The sequence below is a fragment of the Dermacentor albipictus genome, unplaced genomic scaffold (genome assembly GCF_038994185.2).
Source record: "Dermacentor albipictus isolate Rhodes 1998 colony unplaced genomic scaffold, USDA_Dalb.pri_finalv2 scaffold_42, whole genome shotgun sequence".
NCBI lineage: Eukaryota > Metazoa > Arthropoda > Arachnida > Ixodida > Ixodidae > Dermacentor > Dermacentor albipictus.
In genome coordinates this window covers 806,663-818,530 of record NW_027225596.1, presented here as the reverse complement: position 1 = coordinate 818,530, position 11,868 = coordinate 806,663, and the positions used below count along the sequence as shown (strand labels likewise).

Sequence of the window (11,868 nt, the reverse complement as noted above, 5' to 3'; positions counted from 1 at the left end):
GAACGTCTTTCAGGTGAATTTTGATCACTGCATAGTTGCCACTGGGCATGTGTTCCATTAGCACCTATGCAGTGCCTCATATACCGTAGCTTTTTGCACCAGTAAATTTTAATGGTCGCCATCATCATACTTATTTTATTCTGCACCATACTTATTTTTTACCTGCACCAAATTTTTAAGTTAGAAAAATATAAATCACAGTAACGTTATGTTTACCATTCGAGTTTGCGGTTTGGCATCGTCTAGGTACAGAGCCATTTGCGCAATTACGTGCGTAATTAGCGAAATTACGATAATCAACTTTCTAACTATCAACATTATGTGGCTACAGCAAATGAGTGCTTTGAAGCCCGTCCTCAACACTACCTATCCCAACGAATAAATTTTGAATAGCGGATTTCATGTGGGAACTACGCGAACAATTAGTTCCCCTTCACAGGATCCTTGAAGCTGAAACTGGCTGGAAAAAGAGCATCTGTTTCGTCGATGTCACCCCCCTCCCTTTTTCGTCAGGTCTCCGTGGTCACCGCCTGTACGGCCCCGAGAGCAGCTTGGGTTATCTTCTTGCTGTCTGCGGCGTTGGCCTAGCGCTTCAATGCTGGCAGTCCGCCTACTTCGCCATTTCATTGGGCGCCACGTGTCCACTTCCACCGACATAACACCGCTTCAGGGGTCCAAGGGAACGAGGAAGTAAATTTGGCGGCCCGCAGGCACTCAAGCGATAGGCAAGCGCCGCAGACAGCAAGGAGACAACCCAAGCTGTCCAAGCGGACCGGTGTAACCTCGGAGACGGACGAAAACCGGGGCGACGGTCACATTGACGACATTGACGCACTTTGTCGAGCCAGTTTCGGCTTCAAGGAACTTGCCAAGGGGAACAAATTATTCGCGTAGCTCCCATGTCAAATCCGCTATTCAAAGTTTAATTGTTCGGATAGGTTGTGTCGAGGACGGGCTTCAAAGGTCTCATTTGCTGTAGCCACCTAACGTTAATAATTAAAAAGTCAATTACAGTAACTTCGCTAATTACGCACGTAATTGCGGAAATTTCTTTGTATCTAGAAGCTGCCAATTCGTACAATCGTATGGTAAAGACAACGATACCGTGGTTTATATTTTGCTAACTTAAATAATGTGGGTGCAGCTACGAAAAACCACCCTGTATATAAAACATACATAAAGAAACACCTAATGGAGAGTAGAAAGCACTAAAAAGTGCAGCCGCCCCCGGGAGGGCTCGAACCTCCAACCTTTCGGTTAACAGCCGAACGCGCTAGCCGATTGCGCCACGGAGGCTGGGCTTCTCACGGCGGCGTAAAAAAGTTGGGTTCCATTAGCGTTAAAGTGTTTCGCAAAGACCGATCCTGCGTACAGATATTGTTTATTAAACCCTTGCCTTTGCCCGTCCCTAGCTCTAAAGTGCCGTATGCTGACCCGCCCAATCACGGCCTAGTGGCTTCAGACATGATCTCTACCCGGCCCGCGGGCCCGAAACTCTGAACAATGATCGCACTTGAGTCAATAAACTTGGCTTGGATGCAACTTTAAATGAGCTTGTCTGGTGACTTCCAGAATACTATAATACACTGTCACTACAAACTATTTTACGTCCATTATTTGAAATGGGTTTCGCACAGGGGTAACGCTTATGTGCTATCGTACAGTGTTATTTTTGCATGTGCAATTGTACAGTGTTTTGTACAGTGGTGTCTTTTTTAAGCTGTAACAAATATTAAAAAATTGGCTGTGGCATACAGCCCAATTGTAACCCGTCACCTTAATTAATCGATGAAGCGGATATATTACTTCAAGAAAAAATTAAAATACTTAATTTAAAAACACAATTAAACGCGAATTACGCGAATTAACTTTTTAATTGATAACGCTAGTGCACATATTTCAATCTTCGAATTGCAGCCTCTCACTATGCAAGGCATATTGATTTTTTTGGCTTCTAGCACGAAGTGAAACACGGACACAGAAAGGAGCAGACAGGACGAGCGCTAATTCTCAACTGAGTTGAGAGTTAGCGCTCGTCCTGTCTGCTCCTTTCTGTGTCCGTGTTTCACTTCGCGCTAGAAGCCAAAAACATGTTACCGTACCAACTCGCCCAACTGTCTATCCTTTTGCAAGGCATATTGACTTAGAACGAATTCTGAGGATGACACCAGTTATGAGATATGACCCGTCAACCTTGCGGTAATATGCCCCGTTGTTCGTCTTACTTTATTAAGAAAACGCCATTGTTTACACTGCAGCACAAAAGTAATTGGAACGCCAGTGCATTTCGTGGGACACCGAAAACTTATATTTAAATTGACGCAGTCTTGGGAATCCATTTAAAGCTGACATACCTTGCATACTCACTAGCTAAATATGTAGATTATGTGCCGCAAATTATTTACAATATTTAGCGTGATAACGTTAATTATTCAAATAAGCATATCGATGTCTCATAGAAGTAGTTACTGCCTCTTCGAGTAATTTAGACCATGCAGGAAGGAAATGGTTAGGAGAGAGCATGACGTCACGCAGCTGCATCCTTGGCAAGCTAACGCTCCGTCACGCCAGTCGCTCTGCTCAGTGTCGGCCCAACACGTGGCCTCTTGCGCCGAGATCACGGAGCAAGAACCCAGATTTGCCAACATGGAGGCACTTTTTCATTCCTCCATGCGAATGGGTTTGCAAAGTAAAGATCAACCGGGACTACTAAAACCTACCGCGTGCTCTCACGTATCCTCCGTGTTCTGCAGTTTTCACCACGTGTTAGGACGACGCTCTCCCGTTCAATCGCGTTGCGCAATGCTCTCTTCTAACCGTTTTCATTCCTCCATGATTCAGATCAAGGGCTAAAATTCTGCTGTTTGCCACAGCCAATTTTCTTAAAATTCGGTGCGGAAAACAAAAAAAAATTGACTTGCCATGACAGCCCTGCGAAAGCGGATGTCCAGCGGAGCTGTTCAAAACCACCAGTAAACATGCTCAGGGGGCATTCAATGCTTTATTGTTTCAGAGTAATGGTACATTAAAGTTATAGTAGTTAAGGTGATTCCACGAGAGATCAACACGGGTCAAAAATTTCATGTTTGATTTCATTGAATATTTTATATTTTATGCGCATATCACTCGGTACCCCTAAAGTGAGCGTGGCTTCTTTGCCAAATGAATATTTTAGGAGGAAAAAAATAACGAGGTTCTTCAGTGTGGAGGTGCCCATTTAATGCACAAGGCATTTTCACAAATGCACAACGATGTGAAATACAACATGTTACAGCTACAAAGAATAAATTCCTGTGTGTAAAACCTAGACGTAAAGGAGGGTTAGCTAGCACTGTTTCAGGCTTCCGTGCAAAACGGAAGTGTTTTAGAAAAATTCTTTAATTTGCTACAATCTTCAATAGTTGCTATATTTACGATTTTTTATCAACTAAACGAATACATGTAGCCTTTTGAAATTTGCTGCACTGCGAGAGCTGAACTTATTCAACAATTCGGTTGAATATTCTTCCTGTGTCACAAGTTACCATTTCTACAATTCGCCTCAGATTTCAAGTTTTGACAAAAATGAACGCTATTAAAAAATCAAAATAATGAAACCCATCGTAAATTTTTCTCGAAATCTCGTAAACAACTGTTCACCGGCACGCGAATAAGAATATTAGAACACATGTTGCATTATTTTGTTTGTAATCCCAATACAGGTAGTAGAAATGAGAGCTTTGCCAGAATGCGGCAAATTTGTGCTAAGTAAAAGGAACATCGGGCTAAAAAGAGCGTGCATAAGGCTCTGACCTGCCTAAACTTGACCGTAATTGCGAAGTAAAGGCAGCTTTGGTGAACAAGAAATATTGTTTCAACCATACCCTTCTAAAATATCTGAATTTCCGATATAATTTTGTTGAGTCGTGCCTCTCCTCGGCCATCATTGGCGCCCCTATTTAGTTCATGCTTTTAGATGCGGCTGCTGTAAAAATCGTCTCTTTTGATCGAGTTGGTAGAGTGTAGAAGAATGGAAAGTGAATCCACGGGAGGCGATGAATTCTTACCGAAAGAAGACGAACTGGGAGGTAGAAAGAAGTGCCTACATCCATTTGAAGCTTTGTTTCACGTTCATCAGCAGAAGTCGGATTCGTGACAGAAAATACAAACCGATAGAAATAGAAACAGGACCGCGATAGAAAGCTCTCGTGGTCCTGCAGGCCACGAGAGCTTTGGGCTCTCGTGGAGTGGGCGTATGCCACGACGGAACCGGGAGGTTGAGTTTCCTGGCGGCGTCGTGGACTTGCTGGACGGCCCAGAGTTGGGGAGCGAGTTCTTCGCTCCGGATTGCTTTTTCAAACTTGCACTTGTCCGGTTCGGAGTTTATGTGAGCTTGCGAGCACGGCCATGATACGTGAGGGGATGTATTGCAATTGGTGCAATAAGACTTGTCGTAGAGCTCAGGCATGTAATGGTGTAATCTCTTTTGCCTGGGGTATGTGTCTGTTTGTAGCATTGTGAGTGTAACTGCTTGAGCTCGAGTGAGCGTGCGGTGTGGCCTGATATACTGTCTGCGTTGTAGGTAGTAGTGTTCAGTGATTTCGTTGTATGTAGTGGGCGCGTCCTTATTCTCCGAGTGGTTGGGTGATACCGAGCGGTCTGTAAGCGCGTGCGCAGCCTCGTGTGCCTCCTCGTTAAGGTTGGGGACGTCGCCGATCTTTGGTCCTAAGTGTGCCGGGAACCAGTATATGAAGTGGTTCTTAATCTGTTTCTTTGAAACAATTCTGAGAGTCTGTGCGCAGACCGTGCTCTTTTGGAAAGCTCTGATAGCGGCTATGGAGTCGCTGTAGATATGGGAAAGATTGTCGTCGGTGAGCGATACAGCGATCGCAACCTGTTCGGCCTGTCCAGGCTTCCTTGCAATTACCGTGGCTGCATATCTTGTAGAACCGGGGCCGTCCACAACCACCACTGCGAAAGTTTTGTTTCCCGTGTATGCCGCCGCGTCCACAAAAGCTGAGCGTTCACGGTTCGCGAAGGCTTGGTTAAGAAGGAATTATCCTCTCGCTTGTCGTCTGCCCCTGTTGTTTTCGGGGTGTACGTTTCTGGGTATAGGGCGGACCGTGATCTTGGCGCGGATGTCCCGTGGGAGGTCCGCAAAGGCTTTTTCTATGTCTCCTTGAGCAAAGCCTAGCTTCTCTAGGATCGTGCGCCCCGGAGGCGTCGTCGAAAGCCTAGCAAGCTGGGCGCGCTGATGGGCTTCGGCAATTTCTTCCAGGGTGTTGTGCATGCCCAGGTGCCCCAGCTTCTCGTTGCTGGTGCTGGTTGGAATGCCTAGGGCTCGCTTGGTGACCTTTCTGGTTTGGGCATTCAGTCTGTCTCTTTCGGATCGTGTCCAATTGAGCATTACGCGTCGTATGGTGTATGTGCGAGTGAACACAAGCGAGATAAGCCGACGATCGCGGCCCGATGCTTGCGAAAGAGAAAGCGGAGAGCAAACGCGTCGCCGTGTTCCGTCGCGCGAAAGGCTGTGGAGCGATGAGAGGGAGGGAGAGCAGCGGAGCTGTGCTCCAGTAGGAACTGCGCATTTCGCGACCGGGCGCAATGGGAACTGACCATCGCGGCTCAGTCTCGAACGCCATATGTGGGGGAAAGCGGATAGACAGCGCGGAAGGGAGTGGGGGCGGTTTCGACGACGCCAAGTGCTCAGTTTGCACTGCGGTGCGCGGCCGTGCCCGCCGTATCTTGGAAGTGCTTGAAAGGTGTCTGCAGACGGCTCATATATCTTTGTGCGCGCTGTGTTCTCGCCGCCCTTGCGTTGAAGCGATGCACCGCACCAAGGTCACTTCGCTTGCTCCACCCGCTTTCTTACAGCGAGTGCCCGCGCTCGTCGAGTGCGATGCGTTCATGTTTGCTGGTGCGCGCTGACACCATGGTCTTTAATTGGTAGTAAGCGAATGTTTCCAAGTTTATGCGGCCGACAAAAACTACCATCGCTACTTCGTATAGCTGCCAACTAATTTGCTATCGCAATGGATGCTTCACCTTTCAGGCGAAACTGCGACGTCCTTGAGGTTAGAAGGTGTAAGTGGTTAATGAAGGCGTCAAGCATGACTATTACTAAGGTCACATCAAGGTGAAATGTTAATGTAGTTATTTCTTAAATGGACGATAGAGAACACTACCTTCGACGAAAGGGACACATGGCGGAAATGCTGCACACTGGCAAGTCATTCACATAGATTAGGATAAGTACAGGACCAAGGGCCGTACATTGAGGAACATCTAGATTTAACGGCTCAAATTGAATAGGTGCAGTCGCTGGCGTAAGCAAAGCGGTGTCAGTTGGCCAAGCGGCTGCATATCCAGCCCAAAGCAGGGGGATATACATCTAGGCTTGATTGCTTCAAGCATAGACCTGTAATTTCAAGCAATTCGTCGTGTTTTTCCGAAGCCTAAAGGTAAAGCTTCAATGGGATATCTTGTGAGTCGTACTAGCAAAAGCAATTTTTAAAAAAGGGTTAGCTGTGTGGCATAGAAAAACCCTCCAAGAAAGCCATGCCGATAATTGTTAAACATGGTAACAGATGCTTTAATGTGACCCTGAGCCAACCCTCGGCCTTGGTGAAATAACGTAGCCCGCGGGTAGAATACGCTGCAGTGAACATCTCAGCCAAGTTCCGCCGTCGTACGCGGTGCGCGGAGCTCGCAAAGCGGATCCCGAAGTCACCTTTCTCTCAAACCCTCTCTCTTCAACAGAAGGCCCTGTCCTCGCTCTCTTCTAGACGCCCCATTTCGTCATCGGACGGACTATTTCGTCATTCCCTTAGACGGCTACTATTGGCCGATAGCTGACGTCAAGCTGCGGTCGGCTACGTGGCGTAGATACCGCGACCGCCGCGGGATGCCGCCACGAGTCCACTGGCTAAGCTCGCTGCTGCCCGCTGAGGATAACCGCGTTTGGCTTACGTTTAGCGCATCGTAGGGACCAAAGGCCGAAGCCTTGGCGTCTACGTTAACATCCAATATTAAATTTGAACTGCGCGCCACGGTGACATACAGAAGGCGGAGCATTGTGGGCACGCCAAACTGCGCCGTAGCCTTCGCAGTTGAGGGCATTGAAGGAGGAAAGGCAGCACAGCGGAGGCCAGGTTTGATTGCCAGTAACTCCGCTTTTAATGAACGCATTGAAGTACTTTCTTCTTGCGCCAAAGTATTTCTGAAATGGCCTATTTTTACTTCAAATGCCTTTCTCCAATTCGGTAAAAAAAAATGGTTCAAGGTCTCTTTAATGATGCGAGCGGAGATTATGCGATCAGATGACGTTATGTGAGATTTGATCGTACCTTTATTTTATTCGTTTTAACCAACAGATGTCAGTGAAGCCAAGTTTCCAATGCGCAACAAGGGGCATTAGTTTTCGAGAAAGCATAAATGGCGATCTGAGCGTAGATGCCAGACTTCATACATACGCTGTGATGCCATGTCGCTCTGAGCCTGTCGACGTCACGAGTCACCTTAGGCCTAAATCAAATCTTTATTTTTTTTTCATATTCAAACCGGTATGGCCTGCCGCTATGACAAAAGACACAAGGGAGGCAAGGGAAAGGAGGAGTACGGGTCGGGTCCTTGCATTGTTCGTGCCACGGTGAATGAACGAACCAGTTTACTTGTGGCAACGCGGGCGTCATGTCTGGCTAGTAATTTTTTTTCCAATTATACTGCAAACATTGTCCGCAGCATTATGCAGCGCTCTCACAATGATAAAGAGAGTGTCATACTCCATCTTCCCTCGAATATCAAATGCACTCTCTATTAAATCCCTCTAAAGGCGCTGCGGGTTTTGCAAAAATAAATAAATAAAACCGGCTTAGTCACATCGACGCATAGTTGCACCCTCGCTATAGAGGTTCCTCTGCAAAAACTTTTTCTCCATGCTTTGGATATACAACTACAGCGAAACAGACACCAGACCTCATACGCCATACCTTTAAGCGTCTACAGAATTAGTGAACAATTCACCCACATAAAGAAAACAATCATATGCGCCGGCGGAGCACGGTAAGACGCTAGATGGCGGCAACACCAATAATGGCGGCGCTATTGCGATGAAGAAAGAAAAGAAACCTCCGGGAAGAAAAAAAAACAAACACCCGCCCCCGGGAGGGCTCGAACCTCCAACCTTTCGGTTAACAGCCGAACGCGCTAGCCGATTGCGCCACGGAGGCCGGTCGCCGGACGGCGGTGTAAAAAGTGGGCTTACGTTACTACCGGAGTGTTTAACAAAGACAGATCCTGCGTACAGCTACTGTTTATTAAAAACTTGCCCCGGACCGTCCCGAGCTCTAAAGTGCCACACGCTGGCCCGCCCAATCACGGCCCAGTGATTTAAGACTTGACCTGTATACCCGTCCCGGGCCTGAAACTCTGAACAACGATTGCACTTGAGTCAATAAACTTTAAATGAGCTTGTCTGGTGGCTTCCAGAACGCTATAATACACTGCCACTAGAAACTATTTTCGATCGACTAACTAGAAATGGGTTACGTGCAGGGGTAACGGTCATGTGCAATGGTACAGGGTGGTATTTTTATGCTGCACCAAATATTTAAATATTGGCTGTGGCATATTCGCAACTCCAGCAATTCATGCGACACCTAGCGGCAGTAGGGAGAAACGCCATACGGAGGTCCAGACGCCGTGTATGCCGTAGAGGCTGCTGTCGCGGACGGAAGAATGGAGCTGCTAGAAAAGAAAAAGCGAACGGCCAAGCAGTTATGCTGTGTTCCTAGGTGCGTGCCAGCGAGATGGAAGGACAGCGATATTTCCGTTCACGCATTTCCCTCCTAGTCGAAAGGCTGAAGCCGCAGAACCAGGTGGATCGCTAACATCCGCATCGGCAAGGCTTTGACGCTGACAGTGACTGTTTGCTCACGGCATTTTGCACGGGATAATTTCTCCTTACCAGGTGAGACACTATTGTGAACTTGTGAACTCGAACCTAATGCATGACCATTGTGCGTGGCCATTATACATGTCGCTGTGTCACCTTATGTAAACACGTTTCACATTGCGAGCACCGGCGATTGGGCTATGCATTATTTGCTGCATATGCTAGCCGCAACGCGAAATTCGAGCACAGGTTCGAGCCCTGTCACAGCGGTTTCTCCGAGGAACGTCTCCTCTGCACTCGTTAACCACATTGGCTGTAATTAGAGCTCATGTTCGACGCTTCACAGCGGTTTCTGCGAGGAACGTCACCTCTGCGCTCGTTGGCTACACCCGGCTGTAACTCGGGAGGCTTTTGATGCCCAGCAAGTCTCGCGCAACTTATACGGGCGTCGGAGATTCAAATGTTTACGAATGATGTACTAGCAAGTTCGGGAAGTGTTGAGTGTAAACGTGCCACGTATGTGGCATGCTAAAGCGGAATAAATATCATGCGTGGCGCGGATGAACTTGCAGCACAGGCGCACTGCACACGGGCACTTCCCAGCGCGACTGATTACGAATTTGCCACTTGCACTTGAGAATCTCCGACGCGCTCAAGAGTGGCCATATGACACTGGTATTTCGCACCGACGGCGAGCCTATCACGTTCATTGCAGAAGTTTGCCACTTACGCGACAGCCACATTTCAATTTTACACGCGTTTGCTAGTTGCGATGTGCGATATGTATGTGCAGTATTAGTACCTAAGCTAGCTTTGTGTTATTAAATCATCCCCAAGTCGGTGGCAAAACTACTCTGGTCATGTGGTGGTGTTTGCACCTGTGTACGTTGCGTTATGAGCAGCTTTCAGCTACGTTTTGCAGATGCTACATTCGGTGTACAACGTTGCGTAGCCTTGCACACTCAAACCGTGCTTCATTTCCTTGCAAATGCTTTTTATAAATATTGTGGCCTTGTTTCTGAGGTGAGTGAGTGAGTGAGTGAGTGAAATAACTTTATTTTGTCCACTAGAGACGTAAGCAAACGCCACGCCACCTGGCTAAGGTAAAGGCTAAGGCTGAGGTAAAAAGAAAAAAATTCTGGGCGCAGCCCATATTGAGGCACAATAAAGCATAAACAATTCATTAATTTTTTCAGATGTAGCATGTCAAAGACAGCGGCTGAAAAAAATGCAATACCAACTGAAAACCTGCCAAGGACGTCATGTTATGATGAGAACAAGGATGCTCATATGAAAGAGCTTTCACTGGCAAGACTTCGCCGACGTGCGTATCGGTCAGCCAGATTAAGGTAATTTGACTGCACGGTGCAGCACTGATAAGCTTATGGTACATACACCATGTCTACAAGCATGCAATAGACGTCAACACCTTTTAATGCATTACAGAATGAATCAAGCAAAGAAACTGCTGCCTCCCCATTAGAAGCAAAGGTGTTGCCCCATGCACCTGTCAGCATGACCACCATGGTAAATTGGCTGCCTGCAATTGTGCACACATTGCTTCACCACTAATTCCTTGCGATTAAACTCTGACATTGCAGGACGATCTCCCATCCCCTGACAGCAACAGCATGGACCAAATAAGTGACAAAGGAAATATGGTAATTTCTTTTTGTATATGTATGTGTTGTGGTAGCTGTCTTTACCTAGACGGTGGCATGCTTTCTGGATTTACATCGTAAAAGCATTGTAGCACGTGGTGTGTGATGGGTGCACATTAACTGCAACTTGTGCACACATTGCTTAACCACTGGTTTCTTGAACTGAACTCTATCTGACATTGCAGGACGATTTCCCATCCCCTAACAGCATGGACCAAAGCCTTGCAAACACCATAAGGGACAAGGACATAGCAAATATGGCAATTTATTTTTCTATATATTTGTGATGTGGTAGCTGTCTTTACCTAGCCGGCAGCATGTTTTCTGGATTAACTTCGTGAAAGGATTGTGGTTTGTGATGGGTGCAAATTAACTGATGCAAAAAGCCTGGCTTTCCTACTTCCAACATTGAATTTAACACATTGACGTGCATTATTGGAATGACAAAAAGAAGCTGCATCTCGCGTCAGATATGTCAGACATTATAACTCTTGCTTTTGTTTTGTGACAGGAATGCGCTTGCCAACCTGGCCCCCGGACATTATTGGCAGAGTACTCAAGAGAAGAAAAAGACGTGGTAAATTTCCTACTAGAAATGGCTTCAGGGACAAGGCTTACAGAAAGCAAGGCTGTCCAAGTGACATCGGGTACTTTTCCACAGAAGTTTGTGAACACGATAAATAGTAGCAACGTAAATACATTTACAGGCCTGCCATCATTAGATGTTCTGAATGCTCGTGTGACGTGCTACACAAAAATTCATCCACTTTCAGGACGGCACCAGTTATGTGTAAAAACAATTGCATTGACATTGGTGAAATTGAAGCATAATATTTCCACTGCATTCTTGAGTCACTTTTTTAACTAACTACATGTAGCAACATAATTGCAGAGACTGCTCAGTTGATGTCTGAAATTTTAAAAGTAACTGTGGCTGTGCCACCAAAAGATGATGTTGAACATTTGCTTGTCTGTTTTAAACACTTCGGTAATCTGCGCGTCATTGTAGATTGCACCGTAATTCCTATTAGCCAGCCCAACTGTTTGCGATGTGCATTACAGACCTACCCCTTCTATAAGAAAGGTTTCACGGTTAAATATATGGTGACTGTTACAACAAGTGGTCTTAGTGCCTACATAAGCCAAGGATATGGAGGCCGCACCTCAGACAAGGCCCTGTTTGAGCAAAGCTGCCTCGTCAAGCAACTAGACCCGATATCAGATGCCATAATGGCAGACTGTGGCTTTCTTATTGATGACATTTGTGCGGACAACTTAATTGAGTTAATCAGGCCTCCATTCAGAAAACAAAAGCAGATGTCAAAGGGTGATTCA

General features: G+C 46.5%; 2 non-coding genes across 2 annotated transcripts; both read right to left on the bottom strand.

Moving 5' to 3' along the window:
* Positions 1-1,222: 1,222 nt before the first annotated feature.
* Positions 1,223-1,296, bottom strand: TRNAN-GUU (transfer RNA asparagine (anticodon GUU)). The gene has a single exon. It is a non-coding gene; the product is annotated as a tRNA-Asn (tRNA).
* Positions 1,297-8,133: 6,837 nt separating this feature from the next.
* On the bottom strand, positions 8,134-8,207 carry TRNAN-GUU (transfer RNA asparagine (anticodon GUU)). The gene has a single exon. It is a non-coding gene; the product is annotated as a tRNA-Asn (tRNA).
* Between the last annotated feature and the right edge of the window lie 3,661 nt (positions 8,208-11,868).